Source organism: Anser brachyrhynchus (assembly GCF_964034855.1).
Source record: "Anser brachyrhynchus genome assembly, chromosome: 14".
Classification (NCBI taxonomy): domain Eukaryota; kingdom Metazoa; phylum Chordata; class Aves; order Anseriformes; family Anatidae; genus Anser; species Anser brachyrhynchus.
The window spans coordinates 50,001-63,550 of record NC_137709.1 but is presented as its reverse complement, the minus strand read 5'-3'; the positions used below and the strand labels follow the sequence as shown (position 1 = coordinate 63,550).

The window sequence follows — 13,550 nt, the reverse complement described above, 5'->3', positions numbered from 1 at the left end:
TGGGCATCAGGGCCGGTGTGCTAGTGAATGCTGGTACGCTGTTTTTGCAGATGATGATAAGCCTGGCCATGGACTAAGATGTCTCTCAGTGTCTGTGCATTTCTTGAGGTGGAGGGAATTTACCATCCAGCAATCTGAGAGCTAAGTTGAGGGGCACCTGGTATTTGCATATGTGGTGTGGCTGATGGGAGCTGGGAGCCGGAGCAGCATGGAGCCAGCCGGCTGAATATACTTGGTGCCACTGTGAAGGTGGTTCAGGCTGGGTCACCTTCAGGCTGCTTGAGGCTGGGTCATCAGGCTAATAGAAGGAGCAGGGGGTATTTTGTAGTGTGAGTGTATGTGCCAGGCAGGACAGTTCCCATCTGTTTATTTGTCTTGTAGTGCTGCTTCTGCAGGGTGTGTTCTGTGTCATGCACTCCTCGGGTCTTTGTATCAAATGTTTCTTGATGTGATCATCATGTTATGTGCTCCTCAGGTCTTGATATCCTCATTGCTTTTTGCACTGGACAGACTAGAAAGGCAACTTGTTAGATGTACCAAAGGTCCTAAATGCTTGTTTTGTCATCATGGGTCTGATCCGAGCACTTCTTGTATTGCAGTCGCAGCTTAAAGCGCAGATGTGTTTCAGGTCTTGTGCATCATATTCGGTTTCAGATGGCATCTGTTTCCATCCTCGCTCTTGCAGAAGTCATCTGGGTCGCATCAGGAGCTCTTGCTTGGGAATTCATTTCCTAAGAGATTTCTTCTGGGGTTTGCACTCCCCATCCTTCTGGTCTCTTGTCTTAAAGGCAGGCTTTTTATGCCTCCATCATCCCTGTTCTGGCAGTTGCTTCCAGTCGCATGTCGTGACATTTGAGTCTCTCCTTGGGTCTGCTGCAGAGCACCTGTTCTGACTTGCTGTAGGGCTTCCCTCTGGGAGTCCTCTTTTTTTTTTGCGCCTTGTGTTCTGTGTTTTGTTCGTAATGTTTGTAGCGTGCCTGTGTGTGTGTGTTTGGCCTGGAGCTGTCCTGCCTGGCCGTTAGTGATGGTAGCTAACGTGGCGGTGTACTAATACATTGTCCGGACTGTTTTGGCAAAGACATCCGGTCTGCCTCTGGGCACGTACTGAAGGGCAGGTGGCACAGAGTCATCTCCGTGATGTTTGGCAAATGTGGAGGGGGAGACCTGAGCTGCTTGCGAGCAGCTGTTTGCATAGTGCTTGAATAGTGCTAGAGGAGAGGTCTGTCATTGAATCTTGAAAGCTCGCAGATGTGGGGTTTTGATTTTTTGTTTGTATTTCGTTCCCCTCCCCAGTAGGAGGGGTAAACCTCAGGAGGAACTGGTCACAGGAAAGAGCTCCTTTTGGAACTGTCAAGGACTCGGTAGGCAACCCGGTGACTGGCTTGATCTACTTTCCAGGTGCTGAGGCAAGGGGGCTGCTGTTTTGAAATGATAAAATTAGCCATGGGGTCCCTTGTGTTGTTGAGGGATGGGTGCTAATGCTGGCAGCTGAATGATTATCTTCTGACTGTTTTCATTTGTTAAAGCTGAAACACAGCGTACAACCTGGGACTTCACGACCAGAGCTGGTTTTGGCAAGGTGAGCGATGAACAGATGTAGCAGTTATTTTAGGGGTGCGGTTGTCACTGCAGTTACTTAACTACACAAAATACAGTTAAAGTCCTGTTTATATTCCAGAGGTGTTGTAGCTGGCTTAAGAGAGCAGATGGAAGCATCTGCCTCGAGGGCAGGTGAGGGGGCAGAGTAAGGGAGCAGGTGAGAGTACCTGTCCTAGCTGTGCTGCGGCTTTGGATGCTGCCGCGGCCTATGCTTTTCTTTTTCTTTCGCAGGTGCCTCGCACAGACTCAGAGGGGCCATGATGCACTCTGAAGAGCAGCACGAGAAGGGCAGGCTGGTCGTGAGTGGGGTTGGAGCAGAATGGCCAAGTTGCGCAAGGTGACTGCGAAGGGTATCCATCTTGCTTTGCAGGTGTCATGGCAGGCTCTACACAGAAGTGGCTGAGGATTTGAGAAGAGGTTACAGAGCATCAAGGAGCGGCACGTGCAGTGACGGTTTCCAAACGGTATGGTTGCTTTCTCTTCTGTTGATCAGGTGCCACAGGCAAGGTGGGCAGTGACACTAGTCTTTAGAATCGGAGCAAAGCAGGTCACTTGAATGCCGCGGGGCATCTGAGAAGGGTGTTTTAACAGAAAAAGCTTGTCTGGCATGGCAGTGCCTGATGGCAGTGTGTTTCCACAGGTGAAGAGGTGCCTGAAGCCCCATCCTGTCTAGCCTGCGCACACCTCGCTGAGAATGAAAGCCGCTTTCCAGTAATTCAGAAAGCCAAGTTACGTCTCGGCCTCGAGCATCTGGGGCGTCTGCCTGTGCTTTTGGGCCTGTCTGTAGCGTTTGGCACCTGCATTAGTACTTTCTTGGCGTATGTTTAGGCTTTTGGGGCCTGTGTCTTGGGGGGGGGGTGTGGAGCTGCTTGTACACCTTTGGGGCTTGCATCTGGGGGGGGGGGTTGGGAGTTGCTTGAACACCTTTGGGGACTGTGTCTGGGGGGGGGTCAGGGCCTGCATCTGGGGGGGTTGGAAGGTGCCCCTACAATGTAGGGATCTGTATCTGTGGGGGTTGGGAGCTGCTTGTACACAGTATGGGCTTGCGTTTGGGGGTGGGTGTTGGGAGCTGCTTGTACCCTGCAGGGATCTGCATCTGGAGGGGGTTGGGAGCTGCTTGTACACCTTTGGGACTTGCATCTGGGGGGGGGGTTGGTAGCTGCTTGTTCACTGCAGGGTCCTGCCTTGGGCAGGGTTTGTAGCTGCTTGTACAGCTTTGGGGTCTGCAGCTGGGGCTGGTTGAGAGGTGCTTGTCCACTGTAGGTGCCCATGTTTGGGGAGTTGGGAGCTGCTTGTACACTTTTGGGGCCTGCAGCTGGGAGGGGTTGTGAGATGCTTGTACATGCTAGGGGCTTCCCTGTATGGGGCTTTGGGGCCTGCCTCTGGGCAGGGGGTGGTTGTGAGCTGCTTGCACATCCTTGGGGCCTGCCTCTGCGGGGGCTTGGTGCCTGTGTCTCAGGAGTGGGGGGGTTCAGAGCTGGTTGTACAGTATAGGAGCCTGCATGGGGGGGGGGGTTGAGAGCTGCTCGTACACTGGACGCCTGGGTTGGGGGGGAAGGTTTGGAGCTGCTTGTGTACCATTGGGGCTTGCATCTGGGGGGGGTTGGGAGCTGCTTGTACACCTTTGGGACTTGCATCTGGGGGGGGTTGGGAGCTGCTTGTACATCTTTCGGGCTTGCATCTGGAGGGGGTTGGGAGCTGCTTGTACACTGTTAGGGCCTGCCTTGGGGGGGGCGTTGGGGCATGTGCCTTGGGGGTGGGGTTGGGAGCTGCTTCTACGCTGTAGGGGTCTGGGTCTTGGGGGGTTGGGGCTGTTTTTACACCTTTGGGGCGTGCCTCTGGGGAGGGTGGGGAGTTGCTTGTACATGCTAGGGGCTTCCCTCTATGGGACTTTGGGGCCTGCCTCTTGGGGGGGGGGTTGGGAGCTGCTTGCACACCCTTGGGGCCTGCCTCTGCGGGGGCTTGGTGCCTGCATCTGGTGAGTGGGGGGGGGGGGGGTTCAGAGCTGGTTGTAGTGTAGGAGCCTGCGTTGGGGGGGGGTGGGAGCTGCTCATACACTGGACGCCTGGGATGGGGGGGAGGTTTGGAGCTGCTTGTGCACCTTTGGGGCTTGCATCTGGGGGGGGTCGGGTGCTGGTTGTACACCTTTGGGGCCTGCCTCTGGGGGGGTGGTTGTGAGCTGCTTGTACACCTTTGGGGCCTGCGTCTGGGGGGGGTGTGAGCTGCTTGTACACTGTTAGGGCCTGCCTTGGGGGGGGCGTTGGGGTATGTGCCTTGGGGGATGGGGTTGGGAGCTGCTTCTATGCTGTAGGGGTCTGGGTCTTGGGGGGTTGGGGCTGTTTGTACACCTTTGGGGTGTGCCTCTGGGGAGGGTGGGGAGTTGCTTGTACACCTTTGGGGCCTGTCTCTGGGGGGGGTTGGGGCCTGTGCCGGGGGCATTGGGAGCTGCTTGTACACTCTAGGGTCCTCTGGCGGGCTTTGGAGCCTCCCTTTGAGGGGGGCAGTTGAGAGCTGGTTGTACACCTTTGGGGCCTGAGTCTGGGGCGTGGGGGCTGGGCCTGGGGCCTGGGGCCTGCACTGGGGTGGGGTGGTGTCCAGTTCATGGGGGGGGTGGGTTGGGAGCTGCTTGTGGACAGTTGGGGTCTGCATCTGGGTGTGGTTGGGGCCTGTGTCTGGGGGTGGGTCGTGGCCCGCTTGTAGACTTCTGCAGCCTGCGTCTGGTGTTTGGGGGCTTTTCTGTAGCGTTTGGGGCTTGCATTTTGGCTTTGGGATGTGTCTTGAGCTTCTGGGGCCTAGCTGTAGTGCTTGGGGCCTGCGTCTGGGGCTTTTCTGTAGCATTTTGGTCGCGTGTTTGTGATTTGGGGTCTGTATCCAGGGTTTTGCCTTTTTTGTAGTTTTCAGCTTTGTGTCAGTTTCTTTGTTGGTTGCCTGGGGTTAGGGGCAGTTTGGGGTTTGGATCAGTGTCATTAGCGTCGGGGGGTTGATATGAAGGGTTAGGGTTGTGGTTAGAGTTGTTAGGGTTAAAGGGAATAAGGATTTTAGGGTAAGGGGATCAAGGTTGTGGGAATAGAAATGTTTTTGCACAGAGTTACGTTGTTTAGAGGGAAGGAAGGTGGTATCGAGATATGCTTGCAGTGATAAGAAAGCTTAACAGACGACCTTGTGAAATGCAGACAACCAGAATCCTTAGAGCAATTGGGTGGAAATCACGGTGTAAGAAACATTACCACCTCAAAGAGGAAAACAGTCAAGGAAGAAAGAAAATTGACTTGTAACAGGCCAGCAGCTGTGTATTTTCAGTGAAGCACCGGATAGATTGTGAACCTGGATTACCCAGTCAATGGGGAAACTGAAGCGAAGAATCTCAGAGCTGGTGAGGAGCTGAAGTAAAGGAGCTGGGAAGAGAGAGGTATTGCAGCAGGTACGCTGTGGCTGTGAGGTGCCTCAGGGTGTGCTTTTCTGTTGTCTCTGCAGGAGCTTCGTGCAGTCTTGGACAGGGAAATCCCCGTGTCACGGAGCAGTGAGGGAAGGTGAGAGTTTTATCAGCCTGGTGATCCCTTATCTAAAGCGAAGACATTCAGGTGTTTCCCTCTGAGGGTCTGAGGTGAGGCTGTTTGTGACAGAGGAGCAGTGTGGCAGGTGGTGGCTTGCAAGCACAGTGGTCATTTTGTCCTTCTGTGTTCCCAGGTGGCATGGGTGATGGTGGCCATTCCTTTCGAGCTTGGATCTAACTTGCAGGTACAGAGGCAAGTGGACTGCTGTTTTGAAACAAAAACATTAAATATGGGGTCACTTCTGTTGTTGAGGGATGGGTGCTAATGCTGTCAGCTGAACATTTGTCTTCTGACTGTGTTTTCCTTTGTTCAGGCTGAAACGCAGTGTGCAGTACAGGACGTCACGACCCGAGCTACCTCTGGAGTGACTCTGGTGAGTGATGAACAGAGGTAGCTGTTAGTTTTGGGGTGCGGCTGTCACTGCAGTTTTTTAACTACATCAAATAGAGTAAAATTCCAGTTTCTCTTTTAGAGGTGCTCTAGGTGGCTTCAGAGAACGGGTGGAAGCATCTGCCATGTGGGGTAGGTAAGCGGCTGAGGTAAAGGAGGGGATGAGAGTAACTGTCCTGAGGGTGCTGTGGCTTTTGCTGCTGTGGTTGCTTTCTCTTCTGTTTATCAGGTGCCACAGGCAAGGTGGGCTGTGATAGGCTTTAGAATAGGAGCAATGCAGGTCACTGCAATGCTGTTTGGTTCCTGAGGCAGGTGTTGTAGAGGAGAAAAGCTTTCAATATTCAAAGCTGAAGCCAAAACATGGGGATTGTTGCTTCTAGAAACAACGCAGTTCTCTTGTCTGCACCCTGCATGCTGTTGATCTAAGCCATATAAATAGATACATAAACCACAGGTGTTGCTTCTCCTCTTTCTACTTTGTGCTTTGCCCCTCCCCTTTCCCAGGTGATTGGCTTTGGGTCCCAGGCAGGGCCTAGTGGTAATTGAGTCGCAGGCATCCCATCAGAGAGCTCATTCTGCCTGGGCTGCACTTTGGGGTAAGTGCTTTGTTTTTCCTTCAGTCAGTTGCAGGGGTCTTTAGGTGGGTAACAGTCTACAGACTGATGCGTTTTGACGTAGAGACCGGTACGCCCATCTTTGTGGGGTAACAACTAGTAGGACCTGTTAGAGTAAACCAATCTAGTAATAGGTGCCTGTATTGCATGCAGCTCTTCTTCAGGTGAGTAATTGTTATAGCATGTTTATGGATAGGATGTCAATGTTACTTTGTGTGTTTGCTTTGTGGTTCTGGGTCCCTTATGATTTCTGCAGAATTAAGGCAAATATTATCAAAGTTACAACCTTGGTGGCAAAGTGATGGAGCGGGGTTTAGGAGATAAGTATCATCGAAGCTCCCTGTGTAAGCATGCATCTGAAAAGAGCAGCAGTAGGCGTGTAAGGGGTAGTCTTCTTCAGGCTTAGGGACAGTTTGTTATAGTTTTGGAGCTTTTGCCTGTGGTTTGAGTGGCTGTAGGGTCTTTAGACGTTGCAGCCTTCTAGATTTTAAGTGCTTGGAATTCACGTAATAGAGGTGTGCTTAGGAGTTGTTGCCGGCTAACTCGTTTTTGGGAAATGGTGGGGTACGGTTCCTTTTTTTTGAGTTATCTTTTAATCTCTAGGTATATCCAGCCATTTGCATAACTGTCCAGAGGCTTCACAAGGAGCTTCAGTATGCATCAGAAGGGGCTTGACCGCATAAGTGCAGTATTACGGAGAGACTGAGCAGGGTCACCGTTCTCATCTGTAAAGGATAAGTCTGTGAAGTCTGTGATTACCCCTGTTGGGGCTGCTGTGCATTCATGGCCTTTTGGTATTTGTGGACCTGAGGGTGTGGTTTTTTTTTTCTGGCTCTCGTCTCTGTGTTTGAGTCCTCTGCAAGGAGCTGTACTGTTTGCGTGTCCATCACGGATATGACCTCCTCTTTTTGTTTCTTGTAGCCCAGGGCATGGGCACAGAGACTTGAATGAGGCACGAGGGTGATGCATCTCCTTGGGATGTTAGGTGAGTGAAGCGGTGGTACTGGGTTGTGGAACGTGGGTCTGGGGCTTCTTGGCTGTTGGGGTAGGGGAGGAAAGAAGAGGAGTGGGTATAGACTCTTTTGTGGATTTTCACGTTTGTTTGTTCTTTCTCCTTGGTCTAAGCCACGTGACCTTGGCTCAGCACAGTAAATGGAAGCGCTAAGCCTGGATCGGGAAGGTGAGTGGAGAAAAGTTGAGAAAAGGGCATTGGTTTTGGTTTGGTAGTCTATTGGTCCCACCTCTGGGTGACTCCTCTTTTCCGGGGACGAAGAAGATACTGGGAACATCTTAGTTGGCCTCTGTGGTCCACCTTGAGGATGGATTGTGACCCCTGAGAATTAAGTCCAGGGGCAAATACTGTGTGTTTGGGGGTGGTTGGCAGGGGAAGGCGGGCAGTTGTCTCGAGTTGGTCTATCTGACTTCAGTAGCAGAGCAGGTCAGTGGACTACTGTTTTGTTTTTGAGGTGGGTGTTTCACTGGAAGAAGTTTGGCTGGTGTGCCAGTGCCTGATGGCGCTTTATTTCTGCAGGTGAAGAGGAGCCTCGTGCCGGAAGCAGTGTCCTGGCTAGCCTTCGTGTTCCTTGATGAGGATGGAACCTGCCTCCCGTCATTCCCAAGCTAAGTTGTGGGGCAAGTGCTACGTTTGCTTTTGGGTTTTGAATGCACACATAGGGCGAGGGTCTGTGCTTTTAAGTCATTGCTGTGGATGGGGCCTTCTAGGATTGATCACGGTCAGACAGAGTGTGTGGGGGCATGAGATTCTATCAGGTACAGCTTGAGCACATGCCAGGCAGGGCAGTTCTAGCTTGGTGTCTGTGTTCTGTGTTGTCTGTGCTCCTGGTGCTTGGCAGGCCCTGGGGAAGCCTTCCTGAGGGTGTGGAACACTTAACCTCACTGGAATAATGCTGATGCTCAATTGGCAGCTGAGCATTTCTTGTCTTGCAGTGGGAGCCTAAAGAGATCATTTCTTCTGTGCGTGTAATTTTTTTGTATCAAATGTTTCTTGATGTGATCATCATATGTTACGCGCTCCTCAGGTCTTGATATCCTCATTGCCTTTTTCCACTGGACGGATTAGATGGGCAACTTGTTAGCCACACCAAAGGTCCTAAATGCTTGTTTCATCATCATAGGGCTGATCTGAACACTTCTTGACTTGCAGTTGCAGCTTAAAGCGCAGATGTGTTTCAGGTCTTGTGCATCATATTCGGTTTCAGATGGCATCTGTTTCCATCCTCGCTGTTGCGGAAGTCATGTGGGCTTCATCAGGAGCTCTGTCTTGGGAATTCATTTCCGAAGCATTTTTCTTCTGGGGTTTGCACTCCCCATCCTTCTGGTCTCTTGTCTTGAAGGCAGGCTTTTTATGCCTCCATCATCCCAGTTCTGGCAGTTGCTTCCAGTCGCGTGTAGTGACATTTGAGTCTCTCCTTGGGTCTGCTGCAGGGCACCTGTTCTGACTTGCTGTTGCTGTAGGGCTTCCCTCTGGGAGTCCTTTTTTTTTTGCGCCTTGTGTTCTGTGTTTTGTTTGTAATGTTTGTAGCGTGCCTGTGTGTGTGTGTTTGGCCTGGAGCTGTCCTGCCTGGCCGTTAGTGATGGTAGCTAACGTGGCGGTGTACTAATACATTGTCCGGACTGTTTTGGCAAAGACATCCGGTCTGCCTCTGGGCACGTACTGAAGGGCAGGTGGCACAGAGTCATCTCCGTGATGTTTGGCAAATGTGGAGGGGGAGACCTGAGCTGCTTGCGAGCAGCTGTTTGCATAGTGCTTGAATAGTGCTAGAGGAGAGGTCTGTCATTGAATCTTGAAAGCTCGCAGATGTGGGGTTTTGATTTTTTGTTTGTATTTCGTTCCCCTCCCCAGTAGGAGGGGTAAACCTCAGGAGGAACTGGTCACAGGAAAGAGCTCCTTTTGGAACTGTCAAGGACTCGGTAGGCAACCCGGTGACTGGCTTGATCTACTTTCCAGGTGCTGAGGCAAGGGGGCTGCTGTTTTGAAATGATAAAATTAGCCATGGGGTCCCTTGTGTTGTTGAGGGATGGGTGCTAATGCTGGCAGCTGAATGATTATCTTCTGACTGTTTTCATTTGTTAAAGCTGAAACACAGCGTACAACCTGGGACTTCACGACCAGAGCTGGTTTTGGCAAGGTGAGCGATGAACAGATGTAGCAGTTATTTTAGGGGTGCGGTTGTCACTGCAGTTACTTAACTACACAAAATACAGTTAAAGTCCTGTTTATATTCCAGAGGTGTTGTAGCTGGCTTAAGAGAGCAGATGGAAGCATCTGCCTCGAGGGCAGGTGAGGGGGCAGAGTAAGGGAGCAGGTGAGAGTACCTGTCCTAGCTGTGCTGCGGCTTTGGATGCTGCCGCGGCCTATGCTTTTCTTTTTCTTTCGCAGGTGCCTCGCACAGACTCAGAGGGGCCATGATGCACTCTGAAGAGCAGCACGAGAAGGGCAGGCTGGTCGTGAGTGGGGTTGGAGCAGAATGGCCAAGTTGCGCAAGGTGACTGCGAAGGGTATCCATCTTGCTTTGCAGGTGTCATGGCAGGCTCTACACAGAAGTGGCTGAGGATTTGAGAAGAGGTTACAGAGCATCAAGGAGCGGCACGTGCAGTGACGGTTTCCAAACGGTATGGTTGCTTTCTCTTCTGTTGATCAGGTGCCACAGGCAAGGTGGGCAGTGACACTAGTCTTTAGAATCGGAGCAAAGCAGGTCACTTGAATGCCGCGGGGCATCTGAGAAGGGTGTTTTAACAGAAAAAGCTTGTCTGGCATGGCAGTGCCTGATGGCAGTGTGTTTCCACAGGTGAAGAGGTGCCTGAAGCCCCATCCTGTCTAGCCTGCGCACACCTCGCTGAGAATGAAAGCCGCTTTCCAGTAATTCAGAAAGCCAAGTTACGTCTCGGCCTCGAGCATCTGGGGCGTCTGCCTGTGCTTTTGGGCCTGTCTGTAGCATTTGGCACCTGCATTAGTACTTTCTTGGCATATATTTAGGCTTTTGGGGCCTGTGTCTTGGGGGTTTGTGGAGCTGCTTGTACACCGTTGGGGACTGTGTTTTGGGGGGGGGGGGGGTCAGGGCCTGCATCTGGGGGGGTTGGAAGCTGCTCCTACAATGTAGGGATCTGTATCTGTGGGGGTTGGGAGCTGCTTGTACACTGCAGGGATCTACATCTGGAGGGGGTTGGGAGCTGCTTGTCCACCTTTGGGACTTGCATCTGGGGGGTGGTTGGGAGCTGCTTGTACACCTTTTGGACTTGCATCTGGAGTGGGTTGGGAGCTGCTTGTACATCTTTGGGACTTGCGTCTGGGGGGGGTTGAGAGCTGCTTGTACACTGCAGGGTCCTGCCTTGGGCATGGTTTGTAGCTGCTTGTACAGCTTTGGGGTCTGCAGCTGGGGGTTGGTTGAGAGGTGCTTGTCCACTGTAGGTGCCCATGTCTGGGGAGTTGGGAGCTGCTTGTACACTTCTGGGGCCTGCAGCTGGGAGGGGTTGTGAGATGCTTGTACATGCTAGGGGCTTCCCTGTATGGGGCTTTGGGGCTTGCCTCGGGGGGGGGGTGGTTGTGAGCTGCTTGCATACCCTTGGGGCCTGCCTCTGCGGGGGCTTGGTGCCTGTGTCTCAGGAGTGGGGGGGTTCAGAGCTGGTTGTACAGTATAGGAGCCTGCGTTGGGGGGGGGGTTGGGAGCTGCTCGTACACTGGATGCCTGGGTTGGGGGGGGGGAGGTTTGGAGCTGCCTTGTGCACCTTTGGGGCTTGCATCTCGGGGTGGTCAGGTGCTGGTTGTACACCTTTGGGGCCTGCCTCTGGGGAGGGAGGGTGGGGAGGGAGTTGCTTGTACACCTTTGGGGCCTGTGTCTGGGGGGGGTTTGGCGCCTGCGTCTTGGGGGGGGGGGAGTTTGGAGCTGGTTGTACACCTTTCGGGATTGCATCTGGAGGGGGTTGGGGCCTGCCTCTGGGGGGGGGGGGGATGGTTGTGAGCTGCTTGTACACCTTTGGGGCCTGCGCCTGGTTGGGGGGTGGGAGCTGCTTGTACACTGTTAGGGCCTGCCTTGGGGGGGGGGGTTGGGGCATGTGCCTTGGGGGATGGGGTTGGGAGTTGCTTCTACGCTGTAGGGGTCCGGGTCTTGGGGGGTTGGGGCTGTTTGTATACCTTTGGGGCGTGCCTCTGGGGAGGGCGGGGAGTTGCTTGTACACCTTTGGGGCCTGTCTCTGGGGGGGGTTGGGGCCTCTGCCGGGGGGGGGTTGGGAGCTGCTTGTACACTCTAGGGTCCTCTGGCGGGCTTTGGAGCCTCCCTTTGAGGGGGGCAGTTGGGAGCTGGTTGTACGCCTTTGGGGCCTGAGTCTGGGGCGTGGGGGCTGGGGCTGGGGCCTGGGGCCTGCATCTGGGTGAGGTGGTGTCCAGTTCATGGGGGGGGCGGGTTGGGAGCTGCTTGTGGACAGTTGGGGTCTGCATCTGGGTGTGGTTGGGGCCTGTGTCTGGGGGTGGGTTGTGGCCCGCTTGTAGACTTCTGCAGCCTGCGTCTGGTGTTTGGGGGCTTTTCTGTAGCATTTTGGTCGCGTGTTTGTGATTTGGGGTCTGTATCTAGGGTTTTGCCTTTTTTGTAGTTTTCAGCTTTGTGTCAGTTTCTTTGTCGGTTGCCTGGGGTTAGGGGCAGTTTGGGGTTTGGATCATTAGTCAGTGTCATTAGCGTCGGGGGGTTGATATGAAGGGTTAGGGTTGTGGTTAGAGTTGTTAGGGTTAAAGGGAATAAGGATTTCTAGGGTAAGGGGATCAAGGTTGTGGGAATAAAAATGTTTTAGCACAGAGTTACATCGTTTAGAGGGAAGGAAGGTGGTATTGAGATATGCTTGCAGTGATAAGAAAGCTTAACAGACGACCTTGTGAAATGCAGACAACCAGAATCCTTAGAGCAATTGGGTGGAAATCACGGTGTAAGAAACATTACCACCTCAAAGAGGAAAACAGTCAAGGAAGAAAGAAAATTGACTTGTAACAGGCCAGCAGCTGTGTATTTTCAGTGAAGCACCGGATAGATTGTGAACCTGGATTACCCAGTCAATGGGGAAACTGGGGAGGGTCCTGGTCACCGAGAGGAAAAAAAAATTTATATAAACTGTGTTATGGAACTAGTAGGTAGTTTGTGGGACGCCTGCCATTGCAATTGTGAATAAAAATGCTACTTCACTGAGATCCTTGCCTGAGCCTATGTTATTGGTTACAGAGTGTTTCTAACAAGATGTTAGGGTTTTAAGGTTTCAGGGCTAAGGCACTAGGGTTGGGTTTCAGGGTTAGGGTTTCCAGGGTTTAGGGTTAGGATTTTAAGGTTGTTAGGGCTGGAGTTATAAGGGTTAGGGTTTGGGGGTTAGTGTTTTAAGGTTTTAAAGTACTTTGTGGTTTTAGTGTTGATAGGGTTTTTAGGGTTAGGGTTTTAAGGTCTTAATTTTTTTCTTTTAAGGTTAGGGTCTCCAGGGTTAGGGCTTTGAGAATCTTTACTTTTTGGGTTAGGGTTTAGAGGGTCTTAATTTTTAGGGTTAGGGCTTTTAGGAGTAGGTCTAGTGTGGTAAATTTTATCGGGTTAGGGCTGTAAGGGTTTTTAGGGTTAGGGTTTCTAGGGTTTTTTGGGGTAGGGGTTAGGGTTAGATCCGTGGGAGCCGTAGTGTTAGGGGTCAGGGTTCTTAGGGGTAAGGCCCAATATTAGGGTGGAAGACCAAACTAAGGGGGGAGCCCCCCCCAAAATTGAAGGGTCGAAGCCCCAATTTAGGGGAAGAAACGTCAAAATTGTGGGGTCCCCCAAAATTGGGCGGAAGAACTTTTAATATTAGGGGGGAACCCAAAAGAGGAGGGTGGGGGACTCTAAAATCGGTTGTGTCCCCCCCCCAAAATCGGTTGTGTCCCCCCCCAAAATCGGTTGTGTCCCCCCCCAAAATCGGTTGTGTCCCCCCCAAAATTGGTTGTGTCCCCCCCAATTAGGGGAGGAACCCCCAAAATTGGGTGGGCGAACCCCCAAATTGGGGGGGAAGAAGACTTAAATGGAAGTGTGAAATTCCAGAATTGGATGTGGACCCCCTAGAGCAGTCTTCAGGGGTTTAGTGTGGTAAATTTTATCGGGTTAGGGCTGTAAGGGTTTTTAGGGTTAGGGTTTCTAGGGTTTGTTGGGGTAGGGGTTAGGGTTAGATCCGTGGTTGCCGTAGGGTTAGGGGTCAAGGTTCTTAGGGGTTAGGCCTAATATTAGGGAGGAAGGCCAAAATAAGAGGGGGGGAGCTCCCCCCAAAATTGAAGGGTTGAAGCCCCAAGTTAGGGGAAGGAACGTCAAAATTGTGGGGTCCCCCAAAATTGGGCGGAAGAGCTCTTAATATTGGGGGAAACCCAAACAACGAGGGTGGGGGACTC

At 52.3% G+C, this 13,550-nt stretch overlaps 1 protein-coding gene across 1 annotated transcript in view; it reads left to right on the top strand.

Annotated features, from left to right (window-relative positions):
* The window catches only part of LOC308177643 (uncharacterized protein), a 65,832-nt gene that overhangs the window by 49,581 nt on the left and 2,701 nt on the right, over nucleotides 1-13,550 (top strand). The window contains exons 21-33 of the mRNA XM_080555264.1: nucleotides 51-2,063; nucleotides 2,240-2,327; nucleotides 4,773-4,972; nucleotides 5,074-5,203; nucleotides 5,287-5,337; nucleotides 5,467-5,526; nucleotides 6,048-6,139; nucleotides 6,761-7,142; nucleotides 7,283-7,337; nucleotides 7,689-7,789; nucleotides 9,024-9,790; nucleotides 9,967-10,081; nucleotides 12,052-13,550. The exon at nucleotides 12,052-13,550 is cut by the window's right edge and continues 525 nt beyond it. The gene's annotated coding sequence lies outside the window, so the exon portion shown is untranslated. The remainder of the gene's footprint in view (nucleotides 1-50; nucleotides 2,064-2,239; nucleotides 2,328-4,772; nucleotides 4,973-5,073; nucleotides 5,204-5,286; nucleotides 5,338-5,466; nucleotides 5,527-6,047; nucleotides 6,140-6,760; nucleotides 7,143-7,282; nucleotides 7,338-7,688; nucleotides 7,790-9,023; nucleotides 9,791-9,966; nucleotides 10,082-12,051) is intronic.